This window comes from Lepisma saccharinum, chromosome 23 (assembly GCF_977018435.1).
Source record: "Lepisma saccharinum chromosome 23, izLepSacc3.1, whole genome shotgun sequence".
Classification (NCBI taxonomy): Eukaryota; Metazoa; Arthropoda; class Insecta; order Zygentoma; family Lepismatidae; genus Lepisma; species Lepisma saccharinum.
The window spans coordinates 29,220,962-29,244,113 of NC_139251.1; the positions used below are offsets into that span (position 1 = coordinate 29,220,962).

Sequence of the window (23,152 nt, forward strand, 5' to 3'; positions counted from 1 at the left end):
GATTCCATTGGGATCATACGGCTTTGAATGACAGTATCAATGAAGATTTATGATGTACACTACTACTTATAATAATGAGCATCAAATATTAATCGGGAACTTTATTTTTCGTCAACTGGATGTAACATCCTTTTTTGTTATTCAGCAAATATTCAATTTATCACCTTTTTTGACATTAATTTTCTTGCCAGGACAGCTGTTTTTATGCAAATTTTGGCGATCTTAACTACACGTAAGCTAGATATTAGCTAATATTCGTGCTGTTATATTACTATTCTTCTACCATCTTTGTAACATTTCATGTAATAACAATAATAGAATTAATGAATTTACATATTCAAGTGAATAGACCTATGAATTATATTAATGTATTAATTTAAACATTTGCTTAATTGTTGTCGTTAATGTTATTATTATTATTTTTTCTGAACACTTGGCTCGGACACCTTCCCCGACATATATTTCTAGATGCGTGGCTACCGAAGAATAAATTACATCAAACGGTGGTGGTACCGGACTTAGAGGCTAAAGGGAAAACAAAGAAGTATGTGCGTCATAAGCTGAGCACAAGAAACAGCACAATATCACAAAGAGTATGAGACGGGACGAGACGAGACGAGACAGAACCCTTCGAGACGGGACACGAGACAGGAAAGGGGGTGGGGCTTGACCTGGAGCCTTGCATATTGTAGAGAAAAACCTTGGTAGACATGAATTTGTCCCCCCTCCCGAACATACATATACAGACATGTGTTATATTAAACAATAGTTTTAAAACATTTTAGGCTAACTTTTGAAATTTTAAATAGTCTTTTGTGTTCGTACTACACATTTAAAAACTTTTTTGTTGCTCCCAGCGCCAAGCTTAGAATTTAAAGAAAAAATGTACATTTTCATAGTGCATGGAAGTTCGACATTCAGAAAGAAAGAAGGTCTAGTGGAATACATTTGAAGACTTCCAAAAGGTATAGCAGTAATGAAAAAGAGCACTCACTTATGTACGATGGATAGACAGTTGTATGGAAGCGAGAAAAAACACATGGTAGATTTCATAAGATACCTAGCAATCAGTAACCAACAAACTGCATTTTTAATATTAATGTCCTCATGATTAACGAACCTTATTTATTCTCACCACGCAATGGGTAAAATATTTGGAGCTTTATCCCACTTTCTGGAAAAATATTTCGTGTTTCTGCTACTTTTGACTTTTGTTGGCATGATATCCTGGATCACTTTTACGAGACGAGACGAGACAGAACCCTTCGAGACGGGACACGAGACGGGACAAACGAATATTTTCGAGACGAGACAGCATTTTCACGAGACGGGACGGGACAGACCAAAGTCTCGTCTCGTCTCGTCTCGTGGGCAACACTAGTTTTCTCGTACTTTTAATCACCAATACATATATATATTCCTCTGGGATTACAATCATCTGAATATATATATCTGTCCTTCTCGGATTACAACCGGATATCTGCATGCGTTACTACCTCAAATAGCTGTATGCCTTCCATAGGGTCGCTGCCTTGTAGCCCCACCGCCTAATACAAGCAGAGAGAGGGGTTAATCAAGGGGCGCCGCCTGTCTCGCGCTCACCTTGATCCGGGTCTGCAATATATGCGCCACACAGGGGAAACGACCAAAAGGACCCAAAAGTTCCTATAAGACGATATAGATATAAAATTGTAATCGCTCTTTAACTTCATTAATCTTTACATACAATCACGTATGCTGCACGTGTCAATCATTTCTCTATCTCGCCTTTATCCATCTCTATTGTTATCTCAGTTCTAAATTTATTCCCATGCACATTGTTGCTTTAATCTGCGATCCTAATATTTCTTCCGCGTGCTGCCATCTATGATTCGTTATTTCAATCGTTCGCCGTATGTTCCACTCATGCGGGCACGTAACAACACAAATGAAAGTCTTATTATGTGACTCAGTTGTTAGCATATGTAGATGATGTAGACTTACTGGGAGATGATATAAATACAATTTAGAATAGTGCTAAAATATTTTTCAAAGCAGCTAAAGAGTTAGGTTTGGAAGTTAGCAAAGAGAAAACTAAATATATGCTTACAAGCCGAAACCACGTGTTAGGTAATAATCAAAATCTAATTATTGATAACAACTCGTTTGAACCAGTTTCCAAATTCAAGTACTTAGGAGTAATACTAACAAAGGAAAATGATATTAAAGAGGAAATAAAAAGCAGGCTTAATTCAGGAAATGCATGTTATTTTTCTCTTCATAAGCTCTTGTCTTCTCGTTTAATATCTAAGAAACTAAAAGTTAAAATATACAAAACAGTAATTTTACCTGTAGTATTATATGGATGTAAAACTTGGTCCCTTGCATTGAAAGAGGAACATAAATTAAGAGCATTTGAAAATAAGATCCTTAGGAAAATATTTGGGCCTAAAAGGGATGAGGAGACAGGTGAGTGGAGAAGGTTACATAATTTAGAACTGCATAATTTGTATTCATGCCCAGATATTATTAGAATGATTAAGTCAAGAAAACTTAGGAGGGCAGGCCATGTGGCATGAATGGGAGAGGAAAGAAGAGTTTACAGGATTCTTGTTGGGAAAGCTGATGGTAAGAGACCTATAGGAAGGCCAAGACGAAGTTGGAGGGATAATGTTGAGATGGACCTAAAGGAAATCTGTATTAGAGATGGAAAAGAGTATATAGATCTTGCTCAGGATAGGGACAGATGGAAGGTTCTGTGTTGCTGCAGCCATGAACCTTCTGGTTTAAGAAGGCTAGAGAGTTAGTTATTATGTTGACAGATTGAAAACGTGAAATGACCTTGTAGCGATTTACAAAGCAGAAGACCATGATAAGTTTATCAGTTTGGCTATTGTTACTAGAGCTAGACAAGCCACCTGTCTCCCTGGGTCACTATCATTATTTGTTTTTTAAAACAGGTTTATCAGTTCCATGTGTTCGAAATTAGGACATGACATTGTTTATCGCTTTCATGTGTTCGCAATGAGGACGATTTAGGCGTTGTTCACAATTAGGACTGTTCGCAATTAGGACGCAATTATTTTATAGTGATTATTAGAGCCCGGAAGTTCAGGCAATTATTTTCGTTAAAATAGGCAGGCAAAAAGGCATTTATAATGTGGAAAATAGGCACTAAAAATGAAAAAAGGCAAAATAAACCGAAAAAAGGCACATTTGGAAGTCGCTTACGTTTATCTCTAATTTCTGGCAAAATGTTAAAATCTAAATTGGGAAGAGCATTTCAATTTTCTCCGTCTTCATTGCACATAACTACAAGGTGCTTTTTAAGTTCTCAACATTCATTGATAGTCGTCTGTCAGAGAGCATGTTTTTCATAATAGAAAATGATCTTTCTACTTCGACAAAAGTTATTGGAGCATACATAAAACAAGCTAATGTAGGTGGACTCATTTCGGTAACAGAATTTTCACCTTTTAGAATATCACATATTGTTTTCAATTGTTTCAGGTCCTCATTTGCACTCACTACCCGTTTGCACTTTTCCGCAACAGCTGACCCCTTTTCTCCTGGCACTTCCATCATCTGCTGCATAGATTCCTCGAACATTTTCATGGATGTTGTAATTGTAATTTTCTCTGGCAATGCACCATAATGTGCAAAAATAAATTTGAATAGCACAGGTTTTTTTTTCACTTCGCGAATTGAAGCCGCTTCATTTTCTGGAAGAGCATCGATCATCTCACTGATTTTTTCAAGGTTGTTAGCATAATATATAGCTGCTGATATCCAGGTTCCCATCTCGTCAAGACTGGTTGCTGAGGTAAACTAAGCTCAATCGCAACTTCCTGAAATTTTCGGGTTCGAGAGGGAGATTTCAGAAATATCTTCTTTGTGTTCGAAATCAACCTGTCCACTTCAGCAGTCAATCATGCACAAGAAATGTTAACCGAAAGGCAATATCCTAACTCAGCATGAAATACTTTTTTCTCACACATTTCTCCTTCAGCAATGTTGAAACATGCGTGAGTTCAATATTACTTAAATAAGGTGAAAATTATTCACAAAATAAACGGAAGAAAAATAAATGACAACAACGTTTTTTGGGAGAAAAATAATTTATATACACATTTTTTTTAAAAAAAATGTCAAATTTCATTGAAAAAGGTAAAAAAAAGGCATTATAATTAAAAATAGGCAGTGGGGTCCCAAATAGGCAAAATAGGGAAAATGAAAAGGCTTCTAAAACATTCGAAACAACATAAGAAACGTATATCCGGAAAAATTTTATCAATATATGCAGTAGATAAAAAGAGGCATTTTGCCAAACTTCCGGGCTCTAGTGATTATAGATTCCAGTTCTGTTCATCAATGCAACATAAATAGTCTATATACTTTTAAGAATCATTAATGTTACATCAATGACGGTTAAGTATGTAATAGCCGCTAATTCTTTAAAAACGGTAATAACCTTTTTACGGTATAGTTCGATGGCAATGTAAATTTACGGTCTTAAACCGTCATATCTCTGTCAAATCTTGACGGCGTAGTACGTAGTTTATCCTAAAACGCAGCCAGATTGATGTAGAATAATATATATATTTACTTCATTCATTGTAACAACTGGTAAACAACAAAATACATTCATCTATATGGAAATTTAAATGTAATAAGTAGAGGCTTCTTATTCTGGACAGATATCTTGTCTTTAAATTCCAAGGGAAGAATGGGAAAGGTCTCTAAATGAAGGACTGTTTCAATGTAACAAAAACAAATCGAGTTGCGCAATCTATTATCGAACTTTTGCATAAGTACTTCCGGTTAAGATAAACAGCATTGAATTGGGAAGTTTAAATCAATTCAATATTTGCTTAGTATAAATGATTGATAAATCATTAATTATTTCGGCTGTAACAGTTCCTTGTGCGATTCTGGTTATTTAGCGTCACCTTTCCGTCTCTTTTGGCTAATCGCGACTATGATTGATTGATTTAGTTTATTTTACTTCGCGTGTTGTGCCTCTTGGCTAATTTGCGAAGATGGGGATGAGTGATGAAATGATGAAATTGATGAATGGACATACACAAGCAACCAAGCCCGAGCGGGAATCGAACCCGGGACCCTTGGCATTGCAGCGCGATGTGCTAACCGCTCGGCCACGAAGTCATCGAGATGAAGTTGATGAAAGCAAACAGGAGTTGAATATGTATTTGAGCAAGAAACAGTTTCTCTCGATTCCCTGGATGAAAAGGTAGGAAAACATTATTTCACGACAGCAACCGATCACAGCCTGCAGCAAAAATTATTTTTATGAACAAACACATTTTGTTGATTATACATTTATTATAAATAATGAATACTAATTAATACGTATATTAAAAAAATGCTCTACTCAAGTTGACTTCAAATCTTTTCATTTATTGAAAACATCAAGGATATTCTTTATCATGTTCCCAATGTTTGCAAGTGTGCAAAAAATATTACCGTGGTAATTATTACTTCTTTGAAATGATTCCGTGTTTGTTTTGCATTTAGTTTAGTCAAAAACGTAGATAATGATCGAAAAAGAACAATAAATATAAAGATGTGTGAAGTTAGATAATTATACCAGTTTACATATTTAACTAACTTGCGCCATCTTTTGCCAAGAAACAGATGCAATTAAATGATAAATGGAATTAAGTAAAATGCGCGGGGAAAATGATATGATTTGAAACTAATGAGTGAAGCGAATAAGAATGAAAATAATATTTTAAAAAGTGCACACAAGTATTTAGAGCGAAGTGCAATGAAAATGAGTGAAACTGGTTAAGGAAAAAATAAGCCATCGCAAATAAATCAGAATGAAGTGAAATGAACCGGAACTATGAGAACGATAAAAATTAAGAAAGCGAACAAAGTTAATCAGAAAGAAGTGACCTTAACAGAAGACGGTGAAACAAAAAAAGAGATAAAAGAGAATTACAAGAAAGTGAACAAGTGCAAAGGCAACTAAGTTAAATGAACCTAAATGGAAGAAAGTATAATAAGAATGAATAGAAGGGATTAAAGGAAAGCAAATACAAGCAATCAGAGCGAAGTGGAACGAACCAGAATGCATGAAAGGAATAAGGATGAAAAAGGTATTTAACAAAAGCAAGCACAAGAAATCAGAACGAATTGAAATGAACCGGAACTAATGAAAACCAGTAAGAATGAAAAATAATTTTAAAGGACAACAAAAGCAATCAGAACAAATAAAATCGGAGAATAATTAAGAAAGCGAGAGTAAGTAATCAGAACGAAGTGAAATAAACAGAAGTGAGCAAACGACTAAAAATAGGGAGAAAAATTAATTACAAGAAAGTGAACAAATTCAATCAAAATGAAGTGAAAGAATCCGGACTAGGAAGAAATTTATAAGAATGAAAAAATACTTAAAAGAAAGCAAACAAAAGCAATCAGAACGAAGTGAAACGAACCGACATGAGTGAAATGAAATGGAACTAAAAACATGAAATGAAATAGACTACAGCAAACAAAAGAAATCAGAACAAATTGAACTGGCTTGAGAGAAACGATTAATAATGGGAAAGAACTTAAATGAAAGCGGACAAATGCAACTAAGTGAAAATAACCAGAATGAGAGAGACTAATAAGAATGAAAACTTATTCAAAGAGAGAGAACAAAAGTAATCAGAAAAAAACTGAAATTAGCAGATAGTGAGTGAAAGGAATAAGATTGAAACTAGTAAAAGAAAGCGAACAAATGCAATCAAAGCGAAGTGAAATAAACCGGAATGAGTGAAACGAATTACAATGAAAAAATAATTTAAAAAGCAAACGAAAGTAATCAGAACGAAGTGAAATTAACCGATGCGAGTGAATGCAATAAAAGTGGAGGGAAATGAATGAAAAGAAAGTAACAAACAAAAAACAAAGTAAAAGGAAACTAATAAGAACGAGAAAAGAATGAAAAGAAAGCGAACCAAAAAAATCAGAATGAAATCAAATGAAGTGAAACGAATAAGAATGAACGAAGAATTTTTAAAAAAGCGAACAGAAGCAATCAGAACGAAGTGAATTGACCCGGAATGAATCAAAAGAATCAGATCGAATAGAAAAAGAAACCGGAACAATCATAACGAAGTTCAATGAACCGAAACGAGGAGAAATCGAAGGACGGGTGTAGAATTAAGCCAACTCAGCAAGGAAGAAACGTTAAGGCGAGGAGGGACAATTTCCCCTAGGTTTTTCTCGCTGGACAGCTGCTGATCACTGTTGCCAACTTCGCTCTATTGAAGCCAGATCTGGCTCTTTCGTGCACTCGTTTGACTGTGAACTGTGGAACCCGCCCTCTGCTCCACCATGATGCCACCCACCACTGACCCCGGCCCATAAATACCAACCTTTGCCATGAGTACATTTTGCACGTGACGTGATATTCAAATATAGGCTGCGTCACCCACACCCTCTTTCCTCCCCAGGTATTTTTATATATAGCGCTGTGGCTAAGGTGAAGATGACAATATTGTTATCCGGGAATCCTTTATTTTCGATTTCATATGAACATCATTAAATTATTGAGATGGGCGATGCCTCCAAATCTAGGCGGTGAACACTAAGAATAAATTGTCATCACTTTAAAGCTAACGGTAATAGCAGCGCCCCCACCCCTCTGACACCTAAAATTACCCTAGGAGGCACTTTATGCAGCCTTCGTTAATCTAGCTCCTTGAATGTCATCTTTAGCTCTATTAATGGTGAAATGTAGCTCTTTTATGCACGTCAGGTTTGGCAACACTGCCATGATGGCCGTATGAGGCAAGAAGAAATGCATTAGGTTTATGGGACCATTATTTTATTCGTTCTCTCGGAAATATCAAACATCCAATGTTGTAGGAAAGTACAGGGAAGGAAAAGGACACGTTGAACTATGTCATACTAGAAGGTTAAGTCGAAACTCGCATTTGATTAGCCGTAATTTGAAGTTCAAGTTGATTTCCCATAAGGAATACATGCGATTCTGTAAATACTTATTAATCATATTTTTCAAACATCGTGTCTAGCTTACTAATCAACTTGAAAAACAGTTTACACTTGCAACATGGAGAAAAATTCATACCCTCTCGCATACTAAAACCTTTTTTAAATAGCAGTGTCCAATCCGACGATATTGAAATAAATGCACAACTAGTGCGTAATTGTCCCTCATCGCCTTAAGAACAGCAATGAGAGGACACCTTTAAGCGTAGATGCGGCAACAGTGGGAACTAGCATTGATCTTGTTGGTTCGGACGAAACGCATCTTGAATATCTATAAGAAGCGTCTTCCGCAAGTGCCTTTGAAGTGTCTCGGGCGCCGAAGATGGCCTGTTAAGTTCTTCTGGGGGCTTTCGACGACCCACAGCCCGTGTAAATATTTGAGACCCGTGTCACACTCACAGACCACACCGCCTGCATAATACTAAACGGCTAGAGGTGTCGGTGTTAAGTCCGTTTTGGCTTCCTTGTATGGATAGGTATCTGCACATTTCCACATTAGGATCGCAACCGTGCTGAATTCATAATGTATCGTGTTTTGTTTTCATTACAATGCAGAAACGAAATTAGAAGTATCGAGACGAGAAAGAGCTGTAATAAAGTCAAGGCGAGACCGACCTATTTTCTTCGAGATTTTAGCCTACCTCTGTTTCGGAGTGGTTAACACACGGGTCCCGGGTTCGAATCCAGGCCCAGGTGTTCATCATTATTCATCCTCATCCTTGCGTTATCCAAAACGTGGCAGAAGTGCGAAGTACAATAAACCATACCAACCAATCTTGGAGACTTTTGTTGTCGTAGAAAAATTTACCTGAAGCAAATTTTCATGGTATTCCACTTGTTCGGACATACCAAACTGACATGTAGACGATTAATTGGTACATTTTGTTTAGCCTATACTAATGACTAGGGAGCGGAAGTTGATGAAATGTCATCTTTCTTCTGACATCTCGGACACAATGACCATTAAATATACACAATATTACTCTTCGTCTAGAACCCAAAAAAAAGGTAATTTTAAAGTGCATTTTTTGCCAATTTTCAGTTTTTAGGTCATTTTCCCCGATTTTCGGCATTGTCCCGTCATTTTTCGCAATATTCGGTGTATTCTTTCGTCATTTTTTGTCACTTCTTTCATTTTGGTAATATTCTTGAGTCTTTTCACCAAGGTGAACGTAGGCCTATATCTGGGGGCTTTCGACGACCCACAGCCCGTGTAAATATTTGAGACCCGTGTCACACTCACAGACCACACCGCCTGCAAAATACTAAACGGTTAGAGGTGTCGGTGTTAAGTCCCTTTTGGCTTCCTTGTATGGATAGGTATCTGCACATTTCCACCAAGGTGAACGTAGGCCTATATCTCGCACGATTGCAATTTGCGAGCAAAAGAAATGCTGAACTGGTGACAGTCTTTGTTGTGTCGGGGGAAACCAGCAGGTGTCCGTCTGGGGCAAACTGGGAAATTAATGCATTTTACACCAATTCATTCAGTGTATACGACCTTTCCATTAAATTGTTTTAAAATTATTCGGTCTTTTCCATTGGAAATCCTCGTTGCATATTTTAATTGAATGTGCATATGGTATCATTTGGTGCCTTTTTTTAAAAGCAAGATTGCATTTTGTTTAATTTCCTTTTTATTTCAATTTTTAAACTGAAACTAACAAATTTAATGGTCATTGTTTTGCATTTTTTACGTCATTTTTTCCCATTTTATAGCCCATTCTATAGGTCATTTACCTATATTTTTAGGTCAACAACTTCCGCTCCCTACTAATGACTATATACTAATGATTATTCTATACAAAGTCAATCACTTGTGACACTTGTAAGCCTGTGCTACGTGTCTGCATATACAAGGCTAGCACATGATTGATTTAAAACGTGTATTACTGACACTTAATGGAATCCGGTTGTTCAAAATTAAAACGTATGCAAAGATAAATGGCTTCCATTTAAGACAGAGAGCTTTTTCCACTTTCACAAATATGTTATTCGTGTGAACATTTCCATATCAAGTTTTCTGAATATCCATCACGTCGGAAGTTGTACTCCGAATTTAAAGGAAGGAGCTGCATGTGTAAGAAAATGTCGAGAGAAACTGCCTGTAGAGGAAATATGAAATATATGTACTTGTGAGTACCTTTGGCTAAATCCGTGTAAATGTTATGGCTATAGATTCTCTGAGTGATTGATTTAGGTTGTTTTACTTCCTATTTTTGTCTCTTTTCGCTAACCGCGACGATGATTGGTTTTTTATTTATTTTACTTTGCATTTCTGCCACTTTTGGTTGGCTAATCGCAAAGACGAGGATGAGTGATGAATATGATGAAGAAACATTCGAAACACCCATGCCAGGATTCGAACCCAGGACCTCTGGCGTCGTAGCGCGGAGGCCTGCTCGCGACGATGATAATGAGTGGTGATATGATCAAATTGATGAAGGAACACACACAAGGAACACCCACGCCGGGATTTGAACCTGGGTTCTCTGGCGTTGTAGCACGATGTGCTAACCACTCGCCACGGAGGTCGATAGGCTCTCTGACTGGGCAACACGTTAGCTACAAAGGTTGACAAGATCAACTAGAATGATTCACATGGTTCACTCTATCCTCGCATGCCACCATTCCTGCCCAGGACCATGTATAGGTCGGTCTACCACAAGTTCCTAAACAGATATGACGCAATAACCACTTTCGCTATCGGAGCCTTGTTCACCTTCGACTGCGGCCTCATCCTCAAACCCCCCTACTTGTCTCTTCACCCCCCTCCCTCTGCTCCTGTCCAGCCATTAGGGAACAAGGATAGCGTGACTGACTCATTAACCTTGTTTCATGCGTCCAGGAATGAGGAATAATCATCCTTCACTGTCTGGGGAAAATTTGTGGCCGTTCTTCAAGAATTTCTGTAAACGGCTGAGAAACCTAATTTCTAGTTCCAGGCTGCCGGTATTTCGCGGAATAAATCTTGAATTAATAGAACAGTACTCCTATCTTAATACAGAGTGTCCCAAAATAATGTTTACACTCTTTGAACTTTAATAACAGAGAAACTATTAAAGATTACGTGACTGGACATTTTGCATTTGAAGCTCCAATATCTACGTTGAGCATGTGCGAGAGCATATAGACCTTCTTTTGTTTTTAGTCCCGTCACAGCCTGCTAAGCGGTAGTCATTAGTGTACACAAAACGGCAGAGGTAAGAAATTTTTCTTTCGAGAAACGTAAGAAGAGTGGAATATCCATCCAAATCTACTGATCTAACCCAGTTAAATTACTACCTGTGGGGAACTGTGATGAATGCTGTGGACGCCGTGGGACGTGCAATTGAGACAACCTACACTTCCCTGCCGCAGAAACCGTATCTGCTGTTTATCGATCTGTTCAGGTTGCAAATAATGCATTACTGCCAATGGTGGTTGTCACCACCCTAGTATTTTCACATATAATTTAGATTTGGGATTCTGTCATTAGCCCTCTACAATTATATATACTAATGGCTGACAATTTGACTACCTTGATTATTGAACTATTCGCCCAATTCAGAGGCCTTTGTGGGAAGTACAAAAATTAAAAAGGTAAATTTAACAATTTATTGATGAAATAACTATTAGAAATTGGTCATATGTAACAGCAGTAACGTCAACAATAGAAATCTTCCAATAACAAATTTAGTATAATATATACATATCCGATTTACATTAATTTAAATCACAAATCCAACCAACCCATTTCATACAAGGCCAAATAAATGTACCGGACTTAGATTGTGTTCAATATTCGATATTATTGTTCCGTATATAATGTATTAGTCAGCAATTTTGGATGGAGAGATCATAAATCTAATTAGATACCAAATGAACAAGACTAGTAAGTATCGGCCAATCTGAAATGATCATCTGCGCAATGGTAGTATTAAACATGGAATAACTAAATAGTGCACAAATGAAACTAATTAACTAAATGAAGTATTATAATTCTTAAATTAAACTTAAATATATATTAATTATACCACCATTACACAGATGACAATCTCAGCTAACCGATTCCACCAGTCCAAGGTAGAGCTACGACAGGTAACCCCTACCGCTGCCAGAGTAAGCGAGAGAGAGAGAGAAAAAGAGAACTCCGCAAGCCACGCGAGAGCCCTCCCTTTCCATAGTCACATGATTGGTGACGTATTACTTCTTCGAACAAGGGAAACAAATGAATATCGAACTGCACACAATCTAATTTATGTTCCTTTGCGAGCGAGGAATAGCGTTACAAAATTCCCTCTCCCCCTTTAAATATAAATAAGAAGCATTTCATCGCCCGCAAAGAAACATTTGGTACTTACAAAACACCATACATTCAAATCCACAAATCATTTGTGTCCTGGTACTTTCGGTCCTCAGGTTCATTTATTAATTAATAGTTGACATTTGATCGATCTTTTTCATTCTAAACGAAACCTGTAATATACAAAAATACCAAGAAACAATACCTTCATACGTACGTATATAACATTTAAAATTCCAATTTCAACAACATTAGAATATATATTTTTTGATATACGTAACAAAAACAACACAGGGTACCCATTGTAACAGACATGAAAACAAAGAAAAAATAAATCAAATTGATTTTTCTAGGTCTCTTACTCTGGTAATGAATTGCTATTGATATTATTACTGGATGGAAGAGTAACAGGCATTTCGTAAAACTTCTTTATCTTCGAGACATGCACTCTCTTAAACTTATTTTGATCTGAGCAATGTTTTACTAAGACGGACACATTAGTTAAAAATTTCACAATTTCATATGGCCCTGTATATTTATAAGATAATTTACGTGTTATATTCTCAACTTTTTTTGATATAACTTGGTTTTGCACAATTACTTTGTCACCTACAGCAAAATTTACAGGACTAAATTTCCTCTTATAAAGTTCCTCCCTCTTTTTCCAAGCTTTCTTTAAGTTTTGAAATGCCTGGTACAACCTCTCTTTTTGTTCATCGTCAGAAATAACCTCATTTTCATCTTTTAATTGCCATCTAATGCATAACATATCGCTTAAATCTCTACCAAGAAAAAGCTGGGCAGGTGTAAATTTTGTAGCATAACTGATGCAGGAATTATGTGAATATTGTATTTCTTTTAATGCATTTACCCATTTGGTTTGATCTTTAGCAAACAATGCTCTCAAGCTATACTTTAAGTGAGATATATATTTTTCAGCCATATTTGCCTGACTATTGTAAGGACTTATCGTTGTATGTTTAATGCCCAAATTAAACAAGAATGATTCAAAGAATTGCGAAACAAAATATGAGGCATTATCAGAAGTGATCTCACTCGGAAATCCATACGTTAAGAATATATTATATAATTTCTGTACAATGACCTTTGATGACAACATCTTTAATGGTTCGTAGATAACAAATTTTGAAAATGCACAGACTACAACTAATATAAATTTAAATCCTTTTGATGGCACCAGTGGACCGACACAATCAATATGATATTTTTGGCATGGAGCAGAAATAATTTCAGATGACAATGTATTTACCACTGCAACATTTCTACTTCTACTTTGTTGACAAACATCACAGGCTTGTACCATATCTTTAACATCTTTAGCCATCCTTACCCAAGTTAGATGTTTTTGTATTTTCTTTAGTGTCTTCAACCAACCCATGTGAGCACCTTGTATAACATTACTATGAAAATAAGTAATTACAGATCTACGCAAGTGTTCAGGAACAACAATTCTATATGGCATACTATTTGATTTAGTTCTATAGAACAAGACATTCTTTACTAATTTGTAATACTGTACTACTTCATTCGCTTTCAATTTATCAATGATTTCTTTTAGCTTTTTATCTTTTAGTTGTTCATCAGATATGGATACTGACAATAAGGGATGAGCCCACATGCTCAAGTTAATACCATCTAATTCACTTACATCTAGTTCTTCAGTATTAAACTCCTTACCATCAAACATTCTAGATAAAGTATCTGCTAACTTATTACTTGTGGTAGGTATATGCTCTATCTGAAACTTATACATGGATAGCTTTTCCAAATATCTAGCATATTTTGGGTATTTGGATGCTCTTTTTATCATCCATGCAACACTCATATTGTCTATTTGCAATAGAAATGGTTGGCATCTCAAATAAGGATCAAATCTATCTAAAGCTAACATTAAAGACTCCAATTCTACCTGATATATGGTTTTATTTTTATCAGCTTCTTTCATTCGCTTAGAATAGAAGAAGACAGGTCTTAAATTCCTATCCTCATCTTCTTGCAATAAAATAGAACCATAGCCTGATAAAGACCCATCCGCCTGAACTATAAATGGCTTGTCCATATCTGGTAATTTCAATATTACATTTTCTTCAAATGCTAACTTAATTGTATCGAGCGCATTTTGCTGTAAAGAACCCCAATAAAATTTTTGTTTCACAGATTTTACATCATTTAATGGTGAAATTATTTTCTGAAAGTCAGGAATAAATCTTGAAAAATAATTTATAAACCCTAACAATTTATTTAATCCTCTCAAGGATTTGGGAGCTGGCAAATTTCTAATTGCTTCGATCCGCGAAGGATCCATACATAGATTTCCATTACTCACTTCAAACCCTAAGAATTTTATTTTTGTCTGGCCCAATTGCATTTTTTGAGGTGATATTGTTATTCCATAATTTCTGAATCTTTCAAACACTATCTTCAGATGATTTATATGAGATTCTTCATCATCTGATACAATTAAAATATCATCACAATAGTAAGAAAGAAATGTGCCCCTTAAATCTCCTAAGACCATGTCCATAGCTCTTGCTAGACATGCACTTCCTACACGTAAACCAAATGGCAGAAATTTATACCTAAAATGGCCTGTTTTTGTTACAAAACTAGTTACGTCTCGAGATTCTTCTGCAAGTAAAATATGGTGATAACTAGATTTAATATCAACAACAGAATAAATTTTTCCCTTGCTCAAAAAACTTAAGGTGTCTTCTAAGTTATTTGGAGGAAAACCATCCCATAAAATATGATCATTTACCTTATTATAATCAATGACCATTCTTTTAGATCCATTTTTTCCATACACAATAAATGCTGGAGAAGCATATGCTCCATTAGTAGGTTCAATAACACCTTGCTTTAACAAATTATCAATAATTTCTTCCATTTCCTTTTCTTTCTTTGGACCCAAATTATATGGCATCATTCTCACTGGAATATTGTCTGTTAATTGAATACGGTATTCGAAACCTTTAATGTGTCCAATAGAATCACTAATAACGTCAGAAAATTGATTTTTAAGCTCACCTAATTTTTCTTCAAAATCCTGCGAAAGCTCGTTCATAACTCCACAAAATCCATCCGGAACAGAAGTACTGGAAGTTGACGTAAAGGGTTTCCTGAATTGGTTTCCTGGAACTTGTCCACTTCTTCTTTGCTGTGGAGCACGCTGTTGACCACGTCTTGCCTGACTGAATTGAGAAGCATTCCTTGAAAATCCACTTGTTCTTGGCTGCTGCTGGTTGTATCTTCGTCGTTGGAGATTACCATTGTTAACAGGGGGTAAAGACACAGGTGCATTACTAAAGTTCTCCTGGAAAGATACATTTTGAATATTAAAACTTGAACAGTTCCATTTAATTGGCAAAACCACTCCGCCGTTGTTGAAACTAACTTCTTGTTTCGGCATATTTATGGCCATTTTCGATTTTATTTGAAATTTCACACCCAGTATACAGTCAACAGGCAAATTGTCACTTACATAAAAAGTTTGTGGCCACGATAAATAATCGCACTTCACATTTAATGTTACTTTTTGGTGAAAATATATGTATGTTCCGTTCCCCACTTTTAATTTATCATTGCACTCATTGATCTTCAATTGTCTCTTAAGATTTAGTTTATGAATCACATCTCTCCTGATAATTGAATCTGTACAGCCAGTGTCTATGCAAGCATTTAATGTTTGATTTTCTAGAACAATAGGGACAAACACTGCAACCACGCTCTTCTCTTTCTTTCGAAGAATTTGCAAATGCTGGCATGAAGGTTCTATTCTGTCTATAGGGGCAACTTTTCATTACATGTCCTACCTTATAACATTGTCTGCAAATTATTGGTTTACTTTCCCCTGTGTTACGTAATTTGTCACTTGAAGTAACTGATCTGAAATCTTTAACGATTCTCTGATGTTTCTGCAATAATTGTAATCTAGCTTTTAGATCACACACACACGAAGGGACACCATTCAAAATAAAATGTTCAGAATAGTTAGGGAGCATTCTTTCAATTAAGCACTGAATAAGCTCTTCTTCAGGCCACCCCAAATCTACTAAAACTGCAGCCCTCCATCGATTTTCAAAAAATTCTACTACATCTTCATTTTTGTCTTGGATACGAAATATGAACTTATTAACAATGAGTTCTTTTCCTAACGTTGTTACAAATTTATCCATTATTTTTTTAACAATTGCAGACCAAGATAGATCACTACCTATGAGTTTCCAAATTACGTCACTTATTTTACATGGCAACTTATGTAAAGCAGAGAGAAGTATTTCTCTTGCTGGAAAAATATCCTTTTCAATTATGCTGTTTATATGCCATATAAAATCAAACAGATTAAGAGGATTTTCATCCATTACTAAGGGGACATTGTTAATCAAACTTAACAGAGTTTGACTAGCGACATTACTTGTTATTTTCTTAATACAACTACCAGCAAAAATTGGAGAATTATGCCCCCCATTATGTATCTCATCATCACTAGAATCAGAAAAGTCAATTAAATTCTTAGAAGGACGTTTATTTACCCACTTATGCCTACAAGGCATTCGATCATACGATCTTTTAACCTCAACTTTCACTTCCGGCCGAGACACACCTGGCCGTGACGAACTCATCGCCACCTGTTCCTGACCTTCACAATACATCGTGGAAGAAATCGGCTGTATTCCTAATGCACTAGACGGATCTAAATAACCAGTTTGATCTAATGTTTGCAATAGAGAATTTGATTCATTTAAGTTCATCCTTTTTCCCTAAAATTTACTTTGCAAAATGTTACGTACTTCCCACATTGAACAAAACCATGCTCTTCTCTGTCACCACCCTAGTATTTTCACATATAATTTAGATTTGGGATTCTGTCATTAGCCCTCTACAATTATATATACTAATGGCTGACAATTTGACTACCTTGATTATTGAACTATTCGCCCAATTCAGAGGCCTTTGTGGGAAGTACAAAAATTAAAAAGGTAAATTTAACAATTTATTGATGAAATAACTATTAGAAATTGGTCATATGTAACAGCAGTAACGTCAACAATAGAAATCTTCCAATAACAAATTTAGTATAATATATACATATCCGATTTACATTAATTTAAATCACAAATCCAACCAACCCATTTCATACAAGGCCAAATAAATGTACCGGACTTAGATTGTGTTCAATATTCGATATTATTGTTCCGTATATAATGTATTAGTCAGCAATTTTGGATGGAGAGATCATAAATCTAATTAGATACCAAATGAACAAGACTAGTAAGTATCGGCCAATCTGAAATGATCATCTGCGCAATGGTAGTATTAAACATGGAATAACTAAATAGTGCACAAATGAAACTAATTAACTAAATGAAGTATTATAATTCTTAAATTAAACTTAAATATATATTAATTATACCACCATTACACAGATGACAATCTCAGCTAACCGATTCCACCAGTCCAAGGTAGAGCTACGACAGGTAACCCCTACCGCTGCCAGAGTAAGCGAGAGAGAGAGAGAAAGAGAGAACTCCGCAAGCCACGCGAGAGCCCTCCCTTTCCATAGTCACATGATTGGTGACGTATTACTTCTTCGAACAAGGGAAACAAATGAATATCGAACTGCACACAATCTAATTTATGTTCCTTTGCGAGCGAGGAATAGCGTTACAAAATTCCCTCTCCCCCTTTAAATATAAATAAGAAGCATTTCATCGCCCGCAAAGAAACATTTGGTACTTACAAAACACCATACATTCAAATCCACAAATCATTTGTGTCCTGGTACTTTCGGTCCTCAGGTTCATTTATTAATTAATAGTTGACATTTGATCGATCTTTTTCATTCTAAACGAAACCTGTAATATACAAAAATACCAAGAAACAATACCTTCATACGTACGTATATAACATTTAAAATTCCAATTTCAACAACATTAGAATATATATTTTTTGATATACGTAACAAAAACAACACAGGGTACCCATTGTAACAGACATGAAAACAAAGAAAAAATAAATCAAATTGATTTTTCTAGGTCTCTTACTCTGGTAATGAATTGCTATTGATATTATTACTGGATGGAAGAGTAACAGGCATTTCGTAAAACTTCTTTATCTTCGAGACATGCACTCTCTTAAACTTATTTTGATCTGAGCAATGTTTTACTAAGACGGACACATTAGTTAAAAATTTCACAATTTCATATGGCCCTGTATATTTATAAGATAATTTACGTGTTATATTCTCAACTTTTTTTGATATAACTTGGTTTTGCACAATTACTTTGTCACCTACAGCAAAATTTACAGGACTAAATTTCCTCTTATAAAGTTCCTCCCTCTTTTTCCAAGCTTTCTTTAAGTTTTGAAATGCCTGGTACAACCTCTCTTTTTGTTCATCGTCAGAAATAACCTCATTTTCATCTTTTAATTGCCATCTAATGCATAACATATCGCTTAAATCTCTACCAAGAAAAAGCTGGGCAGGTGTAAATTTTGTAGCATAACTGATGCAGGAATTATGTGAATATTGTATTTCTTTTAATGCATTTACCCATTTGGTTTGATCTTTAGCAAACAATGCTCTCAAGCTATACTTTAAGTGAGATATATATTTTTCAGCCATATTTGCCTGACTATTGTAAGGACTTATCGTTGTATGTTTAATGCCCAAATTAAACAAGAATGATTCAAAGAATTGCGAAACAAAATATGAGGCATTATCAGAAGTGATCTCACTCGGAAATCCATACGTTAAGAATATATTATATAATTTCTGTACAATGACCTTTGATGACAACATCTTTAATGGTTCGTAGATAACAAATTTTGAAAATGCACAGACTACAACTAATATAAATTTAAATCCTTTTGATGGCACCAGTGGACCGACACAATCAATATGATATTTTTGGCATGGAGCAGAAATAATTTCAGATGACAATATATTTACCACTGCAACATTTCTACTTCTACTTTGTTGACAAACATCACAGGCTTGTACCATATCTTTAACATCTTTAGCCATCCTTACCCAAGTTAGATGTTTTTGTATTTTCTTTAGTGTCTTCAACCAACCCATGTGAGCACCTTGTATAACATTACTATGAAAATAAGTAATTACAGATCTACGCAAGTGTTCAGGAACAACAATTCTATATGGCATACTATTTGATTTAGTTCTATAGAACAAGACATTCTTTACTAATTTGTAATACTGTACTACTTCATTCGCTTTCAATTTATCAATGATTTCTTTTAGCTTTTTATCTTTTAGTTGTTCATCAGATATGGATACTGACAATAAGGGATGAGCCCACATGCTCAAGTTAATACCATCTAATTCACTTACATCTAGTTCTTCAGTATTAAACTCCTTACCATCAAACATTCTAGATAAAGTATCTGCTAACTTATTACTTGTGGTAGGTATATGCTCTATCTGAAACTTATACATGGATAGCTTTTCCAAATATCTAGCATATTTTGGGTATTTGGATGCTCTTTTTATCATCCATGCAACACTCATATTGTCTATTTGCAATAGAAATGGTTGGCATCTCAAATAAGGATCAAATCTATCTAAAGCTAACATTAAAGACTCCAATTCTACCTGATATATGGTTTTATTTTTATCAGCTTCTTTCATTCGCTTAGAATAGAAGAAGACAGGTCTTAAATTCCTATCCTCATCTTCTTGCAATAAAATAGAACCATAGCCTGATAAAGACCCATCCGCCTGAACTATAAATGGCTTGTCCATATCTGGTAATTTCAATATTACATTTTCTTCAAATGCTAACTTAATTGTATCGAGCGCATTTTGCTGTAAAGAACCCCAATAAAATTTTTGTTTCACAGATTTTACATCATTTAATGGTGAAATTATTTTCTGAAAGTCAGGAATAAATCTTGAAAAATAATTTATAAACCCTAACAATTTATTTAATCCTCTCAAGGATTTGGGAGCTGGCAAATTTCTAATTGCTTCGATCCGCGAAGGATCCATACATAGATTTCCATTACTCACTTCAAACCCTAAGAATTTTATTTTTGTCTGGCCCAATTGCATTTTTTGAGGTGATATTGTTATTCCATAATTTCTGAATCTTTCAAACACTATCTTCAGATGATTTATATGAGATTCTTCATCATCTGATACAATTAAAATATCATCACAATAGTAAGAAAGAAATGTGCCCCTTAAATCTCCTAAGACCATGTCCATAGCTCTTGCTAGACATGCACTTCCTACACGTAAACCAAATGGCAGAAATTTATACCTAAAATGGCCTGTTTTTGTTACAAAACTAGTTACGTCTCGAGATTCTTCTGCAAGTAAAATATGGTGATAACTAGATTTAATATCAACAACAGAATAAATTTTTCCCTTGCTCAAAAAACTTAAGGTGTCTTCTAAGTTATTTGGAGGAAAACCATCCCATAAAATATGATCATTTACCTTATTATAATCAATGACCATTCTTTTAGATCCATTTTTTCCATACACAATAAATGCTGGAGAAGCATATGCTCCATTAGTAGGTTCAATAACACCTTGCTTTAACAAATTATCAATAATTTCTTCCATTTCCTTTTCTTTCTTTGGACCCAAATTATATGGCATCATTCTCACTGGAATATTGTCTGTTAATTGAATACGGTATTCGAAACCTTTAATGTGTCCAATAGAATCACTAATAACGTCAGAAAATTGATTTTTAAGCTCACCTAATTTTTCTTCAAAATCCTGCGAAAGCTCGTTCATAACTCCACAAAATCCATCCGGAACAGAAGTACTGGAAGTTGACGTAAAGGGTTTCCTGAATTGGTTTCCTGGAACTTGTCCACTTCTTCTTTGCTGTGGAGCACGCTGTTGACCACGTCTTGCCTGACTGAATTGAGAAGCATTCCTTGAAAATCCACTTGTTCTTGGCTGCTGCTGGTTGTATCTTCGTCGTTGGAGATTACCATTGTTAACAGGGGGTAAAGACACAGGTGCATTACTAAAGTTCTCCTGGAAAGATACATTTTGAATATTAAAACTTGAACAGTTCCATTTAATTGGCAAAACCACTCCGCCGTTGTTGAAACTAACTTCTTGTTTCGGCATATTTATGGCCATTTTCGATTTTATTTGAAATTTCACACCCAGTATACAGTCAACAGGCAAATTGTCACTTACATAAAAAGTTTGTGGCCACGATAAATAATCGCACTTCACATTTAATGTTACTTTTTGGTGAAAATATATGTATGTTCCGTTCCCCACTTTTAATTTATCATTGCACTCATTGATCTTCAATTGTCTCTTAAGATTTAGTTTATGAATCACATCTCTCCTGATAATTGAATCTGTACAGCCAGTGTCTATGCAAGCATTTAATGTTTGATTTTCTAGAACAATAGGGACAAACACTGCAACCACGCTCTTCTCTTTCTTTCGAAGAATTTGCAAATGCTGGCATGAAGGTTCTATTCTGTCTATAGGGGCAACTTTTCATTACATGTCCTACCTTATAACATTGTCTGCAAATTATTGGTTTACTTTCCCCTGTGTTACGTAATTTGTCACTTGAAGTAACTGATCTGAAATCTTTAACGATTCTCTGATGTTTCTGCAATAATTGTAATCTAGCTTTTAGATCACACACACACGAAGGGACACCATTCAAAATAAAATGTTCAGAATAGTTAGGGAGCATTCTTTCAATTAAGCACTGAATAAGCTCTTCTTCAGGCCACCCCAAATCTACTAAAACTGCAGCCCTCCATCGATTTTCAAAAAATTCTACTACATCTTCATTTTTGTCTTGGATACGAAATATGAACTTATTAACAATGAGTTCTTTTCCTAACGTTGTTACAAATTTATCCATTATTTTTTTAACAATTGCAGACCAAGATAGATCACTACCTATGAGTTTCCAAATTACGTCACTTATTTTACATGGCAACTTATGTAAAGCAGAGAGAAGTATTTCTCTTGCTGGAAAAATATCCTTTTCAATTATGCTGTTTATATGCCATATAAAATCAAACAGATTAAGAGGATTTTCATCCATTACTAAGGGGACATTGTTAATCAAACTTAACAGAGTTTGACTAGCGACATTACTTGTTATTTTCTTAATACAACTACCAGCAAAAATTGGAGAATTATGCCCCCCATTATGTATCTCATCATCACTAGAATCAGAAAAGTCAATTAAATTCTTAGAAGGACGTTTATTTACCCACTTATGCCTACAAGGCATTCGATCATACGATCTTTTAACCTCAACTTTCACTTCCGGCCGAGACACACCTGGCCGTGACGAACTCATCGCCACCTGTTCCTGACCTTCACAATACATCGTGGAAGAAATCGGCTGTATTCCTAATGCACTAGACGGATCTAAATAACCAGTTTGATCTAATGTTTGCAATAGAGAATTTGATTCATTTAAGTTCATCCTTTTTCCCTAAAATTTACTTTGCAAAATGTTACGTACTTCCCACATTGAACAAAACCATGCTCTTCTCTGTCACCACCCTAGTATTTTCACATATAATTTAGATTTGGGATTCTGTCATTAGCCCTCTACAATTATATATACTAATGGCTGACAATTTGACTACCTTGATTATTGAACTATTCGCCCAATTCAGAGGCCTTTGTGGGAAGTACAAAAATTAAAAAGGTAAATTTAACAATTTATTGATGAAATAACTATTAGAAATTGGTCATATGTAACAGCAGTAACGTCAACAATAGAAATCTTCCAATAACAAATTTAGTATAATATATACATATCCGATTTACATTAATTTAAATCACAAATCCAACCAACCCATTTCATA

General features: G+C 35.2%; 1 protein-coding gene across 3 annotated transcripts in view; it reads left to right on the top strand.

Moving 5' to 3' along the window:
• Window positions 1-23,152, top strand: part of LOC145977799 (uncharacterized) — a 513,473-nt gene that overhangs the window by 244,762 nt on the left and 245,559 nt on the right. The window lies entirely within an intron of this gene.